The sequence below is a fragment of the Cucurbita pepo genome, chromosome LG16 (genome assembly GCF_002806865.2).
Source record: "Cucurbita pepo subsp. pepo cultivar mu-cu-16 chromosome LG16, ASM280686v2, whole genome shotgun sequence".
Lineage (NCBI taxonomy): Eukaryota > Viridiplantae > Streptophyta > Magnoliopsida > Cucurbitales > Cucurbitaceae > Cucurbita > Cucurbita pepo.
Window position 1 is genome coordinate 729,527 of NC_036653.1, and position 15,448 is coordinate 744,974.

The following is a 15,448-nucleotide window of genomic DNA, read 5'->3' on the forward strand; positions in this document are numbered from 1 at the left end:
AGGACCCATATAAAAATGGACTGATGCTCTAGACTGACCCCCTCTGTGACTCCATAGTTTTTTAACACTTCTCCACCTCAACTGGCAACCTGTGTACACCTGGAAAAGAAAGGGAAAAGAGATGAGTAAAAGAGATGGAGTATATACTAGTAAACAACCTAGTTGTAGGCTCTCATCACATCCTTGATCTAGCAGGAGATCACGGGCTTTACTCTGGGCTCTGGGAGTATTGCTTTTGTTGTGCACAATTTTGGGTAGTTAGCTTAGCCTATGGAATGGTAACCGATATCTAAAGATGAGATATTACTCAATAGACTCCATACCAGGTGAGAACATGGTAAGAGCTTGTTTGCTCGTCATCCAAGGGAGGTTAGTTGGCCCAACTTGTATTCTACTCATGCATATTCTCTTTCTAGCTTTGTATAAAACATATCACGCTACTCGGAAATCTCAACCTAGGGGCATAACCGTAATTTTACCATAACATACAACATACTCATCCAAAAATACTTTTATGAATTCTTAACATGTCTTTTCTAACCATCTAATGTACAGAATGCTCGCATGCTAGAACATCTTGTGTGGTTACTTTCTTGGATAAAGTGTGTCTTCTTAAGCTAACTTTTCCACATGTTGAAAATCTCAAATTTTCTGAAATTTCTTTGGTAGGTCCTAAATCAAGTCACAATAGAGTATGTATCAAAATTAGAACGAAAAACTTACAAACGAAAGTGGAACAGGGAACAAATAGACTTACATTCGCACTCATGTGCCCTATGTCACAACCATACTATGAAGAGGGTAGGTTGTGACCCTCACGTGCAGTCATGACAAGGTGGCGACACGAAGTGGCATCCAATCGACCACGCGAGGATTGAGACAAGAATGTGCGATGATGGGAATTGAGGAGGATTGTGTATCATCTAACACGCCAAAGAGATGTGCATTGAGGCCATACTAAGGCACAAGGGAGATGGAAGCAACGATGTCGACATGAGGGACAAAGATAGGTTTTATAAAGGGTTGGGTAGGACCATCTGTTGAGATATGATTCAAAGTATTCAAAATTGAGATATGATTTAGAGTAGTTAGATATGATTCAAAGTATTCAAACTACCAAAATTTTAGCAAATTGTGAGGAGATTTGAATTTATATTTCCATAATTTTTTCTGTGGTTAGTGTATAAGCTTATAAATATTGGGAATTAGGTAACTTTTAAGCATTGAGGTCAGAAAACAATAACAAAGCACTGCAGCTTTGATATTCTTATCTCTTTCAACATCCCTTTCTCCCAACAAATTTAGTATCAAAGCCAAGTTCCTGTCAACACGAGAGTGAGTGATTATTTTTTTTCACAAAACAAAAAATGGCGGTAGCTGGTTTTTCTTCCTCTACACCACTGTTACCAATTTTTAGTGGTGAGAAATATGAGTGGTGGAGCATCAAGATGAAGACCTTGCTCAGATCGCAGGAGCTAAGGGACTTGGTGGAGCACGGGTTTGTTGATATATTAGAACCCACAATAGAAGAGAAGGAGAGACAAACCAAGAAAGATGATGTCAAGAATCTATTCATGATTCAGCAAGCAGTTCATGAGACTGTTTTTTCACGAATTGCAGCAGCAACCACATCAAAGCAAGCATGGTCAATTCTATAGAAGGAGTTTTTAGAAGATTCAAAGGCCATAACAATGAAATTGCAATATCTAAGACGTGATTTTGAAACTCTGCTCATGACGAATGGCGAATCAATTGTTGACTTTTTGTCAAGAGCAATGACAATAGTCAGTCAGATGTGTACCTATGGAGAGAAAATTTCAGATGAAACAATTGTTGCAAAGGTGTTGAGAAGCTTAACTCCAAAGTTTGACCATGTGGTGGCTGCCATAGAAAAAGCTAATGATCTATCAATGCTCTCCGTTGATGAACTGATGGGCTCACTTCAGGCTCGATGAAACAAGAATCAATAGATCATCATAAAGGAATGAAGAAAAGGCACTACAAGTGAAGGAGACAACCAACAACGAAGGCAACGAAAAAGAAAATATTCATTTAGCATGTAGAAGTCGTGGAAGAGGAGGATTTTGCAGCTTCCATGGTGGTCGCGGTAACAGAGGTAGATGGAGAAATTATGTAAAAAGGCAATTCAATGAGCAAAGTAACATACAGAATGTCATACAATGTTACCGTTGCAGAAGGTATGGGCACACAAAAGATGATTGTTGGTATAAAGATCAACGAATGAATTTTGCAGCAGAATGAAGAAAAGAAAATTTTTTTATGGCATGTATTGATACTAATCCAAAAAAAGGGTGACTTATGGTTTGTTGATAGCGGATGCTCGAATCATGGTAAGATAAAACAATTAGATAATGTTCAATTTGTACCTGATTCAGGATACAATTTACTGAGTGTTGGACAATTGATGACCAGAGAACATTCTGTTCTATTTAATGACAACACATGTGTCATTACACATAAGAAATCAGGTCATAAAGTTCAAATTGCATGACTTCATATAAGATGTTTCCACTGGATGTTTCTAACGGGGAGGATTTTGCTCTTATTGCTAGCATAAAAGATGACTCAACATTATGGCATCTTAGATATGGGCATCCTCATATGAAGGGTCTGAAAATACTCAGGGATAAAGGTATGGTTTTCAGATTACCAAGAATTGATTCAACTAATTTATGTGAAGGATGCATTTATGGCAAGGAGACTAGGAAGTCCTTTCGTGTTGGAAAAACTAAAAGCACTTCACATTATCTAGAACTAATTCATGCAGGCCAATGCAAAAGAAGGCTTTGGGTGGGAGTATATACTTTTTATTATTCATTGATGACTATAGTCGCATGAGCTGGGTTTACTTCCTACCACATAAGTCAGAAATTTATCCGAAGTTCCAAATTTTTTAAGTTATGATGGAGAACCAAAGTGGCTGTCACATTAAAGTTATTCGCACAGACAGAGGTGATGAGTTCATATCTAAAAAGTTCAATATGTTATGTGAAGAAGAGGACATCCAAAGGGAGTTAACAGCTCCATACACTCCAGAACAAAATGGAATCGCTGAACAAAAAAATCAAACTATTCTGGAGATGACAAGAAGTATGTTACAAGCAAAGGAGACTTCCAAACCAATTTTAGGCAGAAGCTGTAGCAGATCTGTTTATCTATTAAATCTCTCACCAACAAAAGTTGTTATGAATCGAACTCCTTCTGAAGCATGCCATGGAAGGAAGCCATCGATAAGTCATTTACGAGTCTTTGGTTGTGTTGCTTATGTTTTGAAACATCCTCAAACTCGTAAAAAGCTTGATGAAAAATCTGAAAAATGCATTATCATTAGCTATTGTACTCAATCAAAGACATAAATTATAAATCCCCTTAGTGAAGGGATGTAATATTTAATGAAAACGTGAGTTGAGATTGGAGTAAAGAACAGGAGCAGCAAAAGATTACAGTTGAAGTTTCTCCAAATGAAAAGACAAGGGTCAACTCTAGTGCATCTCCTAGTGCCTCCACTGCAATACAAAATTTGTCAAATTCATCATCTTCAGCATCAGTAAACAACAACTTTTCTCTTGAAGAATTTTCAGATGAGACACTTCCAAAAAAGCATAAATCTTTAGCTGGCATATATGCATCATGTCAATTTTCTCTTACTGTTTCGTACCCTATGAGTTATGAAGAAGCAACTGAAAAAGAAGAGTGGAAGAAAGTCAGGATAGTAGATGCAGTCCATTGAGAAAAATGGAACATGGGATATGGTTGACTTACCAAACGAAAAGTTGTATGGAGATTTACAAGAAGAGGTCTATGTAACACCACCAAAGGGGTTCATAGAGGAAGACAAAGAAACAAACGTATACAAGTTCAGACAGACATTATATGGAATAAAGCAGACATACTTACGGAGGCTTTGTCAAAAGAAAAGGGGAGTGTTGAGATATGATTCAAAGTATTCAAAATTGAGATATGATTTAAAGTAGTTAGATATGATTCAAAGTATTCAAACTACCAATATTTTAGGAGATTGTTAGTAGATTTGAGTTTATTTAGATTTTCATAATTTATTATTTTGGTTAGTGTATAAGCCTATAAATATTGGGATTGTGTAACTATTAAGCATGAGTCAGAAAACAATAATAAAGCACTGCAGCTTTGATATTCCTATCTCTTTCAATGTCCCTTTCCCCAACACCCTAGGCCATAGAAATTCGGGTATGCAACTCTGGAGTAACGTCCTTACATATGAAAGATGGAAGCTCAATAAATTTGGTGTCAATAAAAAACCGGATGGATGCTCCACGACACCGTATGACCATTCACCAAATTCATGTCTACACTTGCTAGACAAAAAATGCATCATAATGTACCTTAGGAAGAGGCATGTTATCACGTCTCCACCACCCCTAGGCCTTGTGGCCTAAGCGAGCTGCCATTTCACACATACATGTGTCACAGTGTGAGTGAGCATTGTGAGATGAGTGTCTCGGGTGACGTCCTTTGAAATGAATTTTTCAAGGACAGTGTCAGACAACATGAGTGTGCTGACATTGCACTCCAGCCCATGTGTTGGAGGTTGGATCAGACACCTGCAATCCGGTACAAAGTTTGTAAATGATATGTCATGGATACGAGAGGGTCCAAAGCTTCGATAAAGCCAAAATGAATGGATGTTCAAGATGTCTCGGTATTATGAACGACACATGGGCTCGTTCTTGATGGACATGAGTGAGCGAGCTATGATGGCCGACGACACTACGTGACTTATGATGGCGTCAAGACATGTGAGCTATGTTAATTAGAAATCAAGATGAGAATATGAGATATGATGTTGAATACGAGAGACCTTGACCCCGAGTAGAGGCAATGTCGAGCTGATGACTTGGCTTAACATAGAGACAAAACGGTTAAGTTGCAGATGATTGAACATGCATGCACGGGCGACGTGTGTGGCTAAACTAGCTTGGATTATGCACAAGTTGTATTCGGTTGGCAAAGACGAACCTCACCTAAGATCTAGCGAAGTCAAAAAGACGTGTGAAAAATGTATATGGGGTTTGGATTTCTCTCAAAGCTTGTTGTGAGCGTGTAAAGATCATGATGTCATACGGTTGAAAATGTACAACTGTAATAGTTGGTATCAAAGCCACACTTTGTCTGTTTAGTCGAACAAGATTGTTAGGAAAAAAAACCTGAGGGTTGAATGAAGGCAGCATAAGTGTGTCAAGAGTGTTAGTATCGACAAGGCAGTTGTATTGTCAAGCATTAGAGATAGTAATGGGTTGAAGCCAAAACACCCCCAAGCTCAGGTGTGTCGGGTGTAACACATCAACGATTGTAGTCCTTACCCCTCAAGAAGTAAGACCAAACTCATTTACCAAGGGCTTGGAGTTTCGATGTGAGCAGCAGAAAATCAGAAGGCACATCAAGTTGGGTGTGTTACAAAAAACCATTAGTATCTGATCGCTTGTGAATGTATATAATAAAATGACGTAAAATTCACAAGAAAAAGTGCAAGTATACACTATCACAAGTAGCAAGTAACAAGTAAATTATCGATTCCACATAGAACCTATCTTTTTGGTTAATTTTATCGCTGGAAATTAAGTGAGTTTTTTTTTTGGTAATATTCGAATGGGTGTTGGTGATTTTAAACTAATTAAACGAAACTAATACAGAGTGCCACTGCTGTCGAAAAACAGAAAAGGATGAGGAAATCAACAAAACCGAGAAAGGTTCGGCTAAGAGAGATTAAATAGATAAGTTGTTAAATTTTGTGGTAGATTTTAGTTCCTTTTATTAGATTCCCAAGCCCACCTCCGAGGGTCATGCATGGTGATTATTTCTATAACCGTTTTTAATTTCTATTAACAAAGCTTTGGGAGAAAAATTATTCATAGCCCTTCTATTACCTTCCAGTCTTCTTACAATGTAACTAGAGTATTTAAGAGGATTTCATTGCTCTCTCTCTTCTCTCGAATAAGAGAACAAATATGTATATAAAGTAGCTAATTAAACACACATATAAATCATTAACAACAACTCTTTAATAAACTAAAATCATACCGTCAACATACTTAAACTATATAAAACCCTCTCACCTCGCCTTATAAAGTTTATCTCTCCATACAAACTAAATTAAACAAAGAAATTCACATCTCAATCAAGTAAAGTTGATGGAATAAGAAAAGAGAATAAGGAAATAAAGAGTTATTCCGCTTTGTTGCCGTTCTTTAATGAAAATTCTCTTCCTTTGAGCTCTCACGTCCACCTCTTTACCCTTATCAATCCTTGTTGGTTTTCTTTTCCTTATGCTGTCAATAACAATTGAATTAGGGTTTTCTTCTACTTCTCTGATCTTACAGCAGTTCACTGCATCAGAGGCTACTGGTGTCTAATCCAAAAATCTACTTTCTCAAGTGTGGCTCTCCCACCTTTTTTAGGTATCCTTTTCCTTTTCTAATTTTATAATGTTTGTTTCTTCTCACGTACGGCTAAGAAACAATAAAATCGTCCAACTAGAATGTTTCTAATTTGGTGGTCAATGACCCACGTGGACTGCTGATGTGGATTAAAATTTCCATGTCATCCCCGAAAATTTTGCATTTTGAATTGCTTCAGCATCAGAATCAACAATTTATTTCCAAATTTGCAAGTAGTGTTGTTTCCAGATTTGCTATAGCATCATGGTTCAATATAAATGTTCTGGAATTTTACCAAATAACTCAATTAAGTTCGATTTATGCAAATTGATCTTCTTTTCCTATTAAACTACAATTAACTATTTCATGTATACTAATTAGAATAAATGGAGCAATTAATGAGAAAACGGTGAGTATGAGTACAAAATTAACTATAAAAAATACTTGATATAACTCTACTCTTGGAGAGTTATCAGTAGCCATCTACCTCATAAATGGTGCACAGTTTTCCGTTTTCGTATTCCTTCTGAGGCACATTAATTTTCAGCAAGTCAGTTAGCAGCAATCTAGACTTTGCTTCTGTAAAAGTTGGTGCCATGAGAAGGAATGCCATGGTTGGCTTGCGAGCCTCACTCTGAGAGGTGTACCATTGTGTGCTGCTTTGAGAATGTACCCATTGGCCAAGAGAAATGACCAATTTACCTTTCAAACTTGACTTTGACTGATTTTCTCAAATTTTCACTATGACATCCAATGAAATCAATAGTAAATTCACTTAGTTGGTTGGTCTAAGTCGAAGTCATTAGCTTCTTTGATGTTAGCTTAAAGTTGCTCTTTGAAATCTAATTCTATCGAACGAGTCTCACAATCTTAATTTACAATTCTAGTATGAAAATTGAGCATTTAATTACATAAAATAATCTAAACTTAGCTCCAAATAATTTAAATCAGCTAAATACTAGCCATACTAACCTTATAAGCCTCCAAAGGTGTGAAATGGTCCAAACGTATAAGACCTAAGTCGGATCAGTCGATAAGTCAAATTGAAGCCGTTAGAAATTCGATTGACTCCAAACCACAAGTAAGATGATTCAGCAAGCCAAACGATCTGAATCTAACCGATGTGGGACAATCTTTTTGTTTATAATTTTTTGGTTGTTATAGACTAGCTGGTTGAGGACAAAGCGCCATAGAGAGACAAACTTAAAGGTCGAGAGCCTGCACCATTTTGTGTCCATTTTTGTGTGGATCCTTTTGAATTTAGTTATCTAATGTGCCTAAACTCCAAAACTAAATTTTGGATATTGTAAATATATGTATGTTTTTATATTTTAAATGCTTCTTTCCTTCAAATCAAATAAGTTGATGCCACAATCTATTGTTCGATGACATTTTTTTTTTTACCTTAATCTAATACAACTTTGTTCGAAATGTCGATGAGCCACACAATACTTCACCTAAATCTCCATTTGTCTTTGTTTGNAAAAAAAAAAAAAAAAAAAAAAAAAAAAAAAAAAAAAAATATATATATATATATATATATATATATAAATAAATAAATGACCACATGTATAATATCCAAGAAACACAACTAAGAAATACAAATTAAATAAACGCATACATGCATATCATTCCATGTCCTTGACAAAAGAACCTCCATGCATCTAAAATTCATGCACCTCTATCATGAATTTAGCTTAATTAATTTTTAACCGTCTTTATTGATGAGGATTGTTGTAACGCTCTAAGCACACAACTAGTAGATATTGTTCTTTTTGAACTTTCCCTCCTTTTCCGACTTCTCTTCCAAGTTTTTTAAATGTAGCTGCCACGGAGTGGTTTTCACACCCTCATAAAAAATGTTTGTTTCTCCTCCCAAACCAATGTGAGATCTCACAATCTACCCTCTTCGGGGTCTAGCGTTTTCATTGGCACTCGTTCCTTTTTCCAATCGATGTGGGGTCTCCCAATCCACCTCCTTCGGGGCCCAGCGTCCTTGCTGCACCCTCATAAAAAATGTTTGTTTCTCCTCCCAAACCAATGTGAGATCTCACAATCTACCCTCTTCGGGGTCTAGCGTTTTCATTGGCACTCGTTCCTTTTTCCAATCGATGTGGGGTCTCCCAATCCACCTCCTTCGGGGCCCAGCGTCCTTGCTGCACCCTCATAAAAAATGTTTGTTTCTCCTCCCAAACCAATGTGAGATCTCACAATCTACCCTCTTCGGGGTCTAGCGTTTTCATTGGCACTCGTTCCTTTTTCCAATCGATGTGGGGTCTCCCAATCCACCTCCTTCGGGGCCCAGCGTCCTTGCTGGCACATTGTCTCGTGTCCACCCCCCTTTGGGGCTTAGCCTCCTCACTAGCACATCACCCGATGTCTGGCTCTGATACCATTTGCAACTGTCCAAGCCCATCACTAACATACTAAGTAATCTGTTAAGACATCTTTCTCATGTTAGTAGAGAAGAGTTCGACAAAGGCAACGTGGGAGACGATGATTGGCATTTGCTCGTTAGGCGACAAGGTGGAGAAGATCTCTATTGTCAAGAAGTTCCTTCAATTCATACCCCCTTCGAGATTCATGCAGATTGTTACCTTCATCGAGCAATTCGACGTACTCAATAAGGTGTTAGTTGAAGATGTCATCGTTCATCATAAGGCCAATGAGGAGACATTTTGTGGCTATAATAACAGAGAGGAGGAGAAGCACTTCTTGCTCACACACGAAAAGTGATTTGCATTGACAAAAGAGAAAGATTCGATTGATTCTTCTTTTTCAGGTAAGAAGGAACGCGACGACGTCCATAACAAGGAAACCAAAGGTCATGGAAATGGTCGCGGACATGGCTACTGAGGAGGCCATGACAATATCTCACAAACCCATTACGATGTCAACCCCTAAAAGAACAAGAGCATGATCAAGTATTACTCTTATGGAAAATATGTGCATTATGTGACTAAGTGCTTAACAAGGAAAGGAACTTGATTAGAAGCTATTGAAAATATGAAGTTTGACGGTGGACCAATTATACTGACCCAAGACAAAAGATTCATCTTGTTTCAGGGCAAGAACAACAATCAACGTCTTTCAACCAAGATATCTTACATCTCAAGCCTAAAGACTAATATTATTAATTTTGGTCCAATGATAGAAGAAGGCAACTGAATAGGTTACTTCTCCTTTGATTGGTTATTACTTTTATGATCATTACTTCACTTCCTTAGCTTAAGTTTAACTCTTCTTATGGCTGGTTATTACTTCATTTTCAGTTTCCGTTCAATATGAATTGAATTCCTTTAGGTAAGAATTAAGGAAGGCTGAATTCAGCTGATGTAGCTGTGGTGACTACATTTATTGCTTAACCGAGCTTCTAAGTATTCTTAATGTATTATATTTTGGACTAAACTTAGCTAACCTTGTTTATTACTATTGATTTTGTTCTCCATTAACAACCCAGGTTCATAATTTGGATCAAAATTTGGACACATTTAATGGCCGCAATATTTCTCTCCATTCCTACGAACCTAAGTTTATTTAACATATTTTATCCTTACTCACATGCTTTTTAGAGGTATGAAATGAGTAACTTTCAATTCTTTTAAGTCTCTTTAGTCATCCTATACTCAAAATCGCTCTAATTCAGATGTGGTCTCGGTTTATTCACGTACTTCTCCTTCACTCGGGTATCAAAATTAATAATGGTTAAAATTCACCGTCTAGTTTAAATGAGAAATGTTAAGACCACACAACAACACACTCGATCTAGATGAACACAAAGATCAAGAGAGAGAAAAGTACAAAAAAAAAATATTGGCTAAACCGTTTATATTAATGACCGTAAGTATGTAAAATAAGATAGAATAGAGAGAATGCAAAAGTACTATAATAACACGGCCTAAAATGTGTATATATTGTTTAGTTTACAGTATATGATTTTAGTAGATATAACAATCGACTATATATACTAATATAGCCTTTATTATACCTAGTTTATTTTAGATGTGATTTACTGTATCTATGTATATCCATTGAGTAAGCCCTAACCTAAATAAGTAGTAGATATCTATGTTAGGAAATGAAGGACAATTGACCCGCTAATGCAACCCTCATTTAGTGGACTCATTTTTATGCATAAACCATTAGAATTAATACAACAATTCAGTTGGTTATGGTTCAAATCACTTTGAATTAGCTTAAGCACCGAAGAATTTAAAGCGATGGGCTTATGCTTTGAAAATCACATACACATTTCAACAAGACAATCCTCAATAAGTAGACATTATCGTTGAGATTATAGCTCTCCAACAACCCATAAAGCTAATAATTTGGTCATCTTTTTGTTGTTCGGTATTGGTGAGATCCATCATGCCAACAGTTAGATTCGAGCTGCAAAAGTGATTTAGGGAATCATTTTCGTGAATAGCTTTCAATTGCCAATAGACTGAGTCTCTAAGTGGGTAAACCAGTCAAAATTCGTTCCATTTCATTTCAGTGTTCAAAAATTGCTAAGCAATAGGCCATTTCACATTCTAATATTCTTCCGAGCTAGAAAAAGAGTAACGTGAGACCCCACATCGAAGGGAGAGGAGAACGAAGATCTTTATCGATTGGAGAGGAGAAGGGAGTATTCTTTATAAGGGTATGGATACATTTCCTTAAGCTTTAAAAACCTTGAGGGAAAGCCCAAATAGGACAATATCTATTAGCCATAGGCTTGGGTAGTTACAAATGGTATCAGAGCCAGACACCAGATGATATGCCGGTGTGGAGGTTGAGTCTCGAAGGGAGGTGGATTAGGGGGTCCCACATCGATTGGAGAAGAGAACAAGTGTGAGCGAGAACGCTAGCCTCAATGGGGGTTGTGAGATCCCACATCAATTGGAGAGCGAATAATGTGCCAGAAAGGAGGCTGGGTCTCGAAGGAGATGGATTAGGGAGTCCCATATCGATTGGAGAAGAGAACGAGTGCCAGCGTCCACTGACACTCGTTNTCGATGGGGGGGGGGGGGGAGAGAGGGCGGATTGTGAGATCCCACATCGGTTGGAGAACGGACAATGTGCCAGCGATGAGGCTGCATTCCGAAGGGGGGTGGATTAGGAGGTCCCACATCGATTGGAAAAGAGAACGAGTGCCAGTGAGGACGCTGAGCTTCGAATAGAGGTGAATTGTGAGATCACACATCGGTTGGGGAGCCTAGCATACGTGTTTTAATATGTCGAGGGAAAGCCCAGAAGGAAAACTCCAAAGAAGACATTATCTGTTAGCGGTAGGCTTGAGCCGTTACAAGTAATATCTGGTTGATTTTGGATAGATATTATCAAGTTATCAATCCTTTGGGTATATCGCGTGAAATACGAGGGTGAGCTCTAAGTAGTCCACCATATTGAGTTTGAATTGAGTTTCTTATCATATGGGGAAAAGTTAAGCAATTAGTGAGGGAATCAAATGGAGTATCATATTAGGACTGATCTTCTCGTACAAAAGTCATCCTTTATCATTGTCTTTGATGATAGTGGCTCTACTCGATTGAGTAGCATCTCAACTTTCAATCTCTCATTGTTGTTTACCTTTAGAAACATGTTGATTTTTTTTTTTTTGAATCTCATTTTTTTTTTGTAGTGCTTGTATTGGCGATCATGGGGAACATCACATCAAGATTTGGTGCTTCGGTGAATTAATTTCGAGAGGATATATTTGGTTGAGAATGGAACTCTTTTGTGGTAAATACTTGCACTCTTTATTAAGACCAATCAAGAACAAATTATAATACACTTTTTTTTTTTTGAAAACTACTGCACCGTATTTTTCTTGTATGCAAACTTCGTGGAGGTAGAGGAGTATTGGTAATACAAATAGATAACGTGAACCACTCATTTATCTTCTTCGATATTATTTCTAAAATGTCTAGATATTTAAATTTTCATAGATAATAGGTTCATATTTTAAGTAGGCTAAATTGGACTCTTACCATTAGTGGACTAGATTCAATTGGGCTACGATCTTTAATTGTGATGTTTTTATATTATTTAAATAGTCGATTGCACTTGCTTGTATGTGACTATGTAACAAAAGAAAAATAAATAAATAAAAGAAATAATAAAAAAAGTTCATTACATTGAAAAAAAAAAAAAAAATCTCTAATATAAGAAGGGAGGTCCATAGTTTATTGAGTCATAACAATTGCTTCGCTTTATCCCATTTTGACGATTTAGAACTAGTTGGAGAATCCATATTCTGATGGTTCTAACTCGACCTCTATGCTGATCTAGTTCGAATTTGATATTTTCAAACCCTTTAATGATCGATTTATCTGGCTGGAGTCTAATATGCTTAGACACTTTACTATAATCTTTTAGTCAACGGTAGTCATTTTTTGACACTTGTGGAGGCATTTAATGTAACGACCCTAACTTTTTTTAACTGAAATAGAGTTGCTACCATATGCATAACATAACATTTTTATGTGGTCATTTAAAATAATTTCATAAAGCGATGACATGCATGTACACGTTTGCATATGAATCTTAAGATAAAACAATGAAAAATATTCAATACAAAAGAAAATAAAATCAAAGAAAAGATTAAAAACAATGTCCAATGCAACTAACCTAAGGCAGGTTCTATGATCTTTAGCACAAGCAGCCATTTTACCTAAAATAGGTAAAATATAAGAGTAGCACAAGACTTGAACTAATCAAATGATACATGATATTGGAGCAAATTCATCAAAATTTTAGTATCTCATTACGTATAATATATCATCTAGGACTGATATTTGTAAGGAAGATACTTGATTGTTGCTATCATTGAAAGAGTACCTAAAAGTTTTAAGACTTGATATTTGTACACAAACATCGAAATAAACCCTAGAAATAACGAACTTTGGGTTTCTGAATCTCCAAAATTCTAATCGATTAAAGTTGGGATAAACTTTGTCTAAACATCTTCTTGAAAGGACAAATTCATTGAGCTAACATATCAAAGTTTGGACAAACATTGGACCAAACATCTAGATGAGTAGAGGAAATGATGAACTTTAGGTTTCAATCCTCCTTAGCTCCAATTAATTGAAGTTTAGACGAACTTTAGTCCAAACATTATGGTTTAACTTTGATACAAACATCAAGACAAACTCTAGTATGTTAGAACTTTACCATGTCCAAGTTTTATCGAACTTTTGTACAAACATTGTGGCAAACTCTAGAAAGGACCAATTTTGGGTTTCTAACCCTTTAAAGACTTAATGGGTCCATATTTAGACAATTTTTTGTAAAAAGAAGGTCGAGATGAAGTCTTAAAATGACGAACTTCAGATTTCTAGCCTTCTGGAGACTCTAACATCTCAATTCTCAACTAATTTTGACTATAAAAACATAAAATCTCAAATTCAAACACAAAACTAAAGATATCTTTGTTTTTCCTATGGGATTTCACATGAGTTGTTGAAATGTTTTCAAATTTAGGGACTACTAATAGTAGCCTATCGAACCAAAACAGTAGAGATGTGGAAATTGGTGTCCTTTTGTTCCACAAGAAAGCTATCTTTGGCAAATGAGAGAACTTGTGACTCAAAAGGGCACAACATCATGTTCTTATGCTTTCACTTTGTTGCTTACATGAAATGGACAATCATATGGATGAGACAGGAAGCATTTGGCTGTCATCAATAAGTTCAGTTAGTTTGTCCTTAAGGCCATGAGCAACTTCCCCTTTATCGAATGTCATCAACCTAGATTCATGGGATCATATGCGCAAACCTTGAATCTCTTAAATGGACTATCCTTGAACCATATTTCATGAACTAGGTGTTTAAACTTAGACGTTTTGTAACAGATGCTCATCACTAGTAAATATTGTTTTTTTTCAAACATTTAAAATGAGTGTGATAGAGAGAGGTTTCTACCCTTTATAAAGAATGTTTCTGATCTGGAATCACTACAAGGGGAGTAGAATTCAGATTACCTTGTTGATCGTTTGATAACCCATTACGTTTCATAGCATAAACAGTCACATAATTCATACATCATATAGTCATATCACATAATAAAACATGGTACATGCAAGGGCCACAGGGCACGCACTATCATACAACACGTAGTAAACTAACTCCAACAGTAAGGTCACTTACCTCGATGGCCTTAGCTGAAGTCACTCATAACAAGCTAATCCCAACGTTAAATAAGTTCTATAATAACCACATAAAAAACTTAGGAATCTTTCATAACATACCCTAGCTAAATCTCATGATATTCATCAAAATAAACTCCCGACCCAATCTGTCTTTAACGGTTAGGAACCATATTGTCCTCGGATGGTAAAAATAAGGGCAGAAACGGTTTCGGGAGGGCCAAAAACCTTGGAATCGATATATTATAGTGATACCGAGCCGCCAAGACGAGCTGCCGAGCTGACCAACTAAGCCGCCAAGCCGAGCCGCGGGATTTGACGGTGCGGAGCCGAGAGCACGCGCGCGGAGCCGAGACCAAGGCTGCAACGCGCGTCTGTGTTGGGCTGAAATGCACAGGGCTCGCATTCTTTCCGTGCGCTGGTTCAAAGGCCGAATGTGAAACCCGACCCGTTTCCTTCGTCCTCCTTACCCGCAACCTTGCAAAAACCTAATCGTTGTTGCGCCGCCAACAACGTCGTCACAGCCCCGATTCCGACGATGCGATGACACCCCTCACCTATCCCGACAGACACATGACGGTATTCAATACCGATAGCTCTAGTCGATTCTCCCTTCGGCCACTCAACGAAGAAAATCTAGCGAACCAGCCCACACGTTTTCCTGGCTAACACACTCAATTTTTCCCGTACTCTCAGACACCCTCGAAAACAAAAACAAGTTTAGAGAGCAAAAGTCATTTTCAAGGAAGGAGAAAGCTGAATATAGGAATATAAAAGGTCATTATAACTTTTCCATTAAGGTCGTAACTTCCTTGTCAGAAATCATGCACTTTTTCTAGCCATAATAAATATAGCATAATATTTTTTCATTTTAGCGNACGTA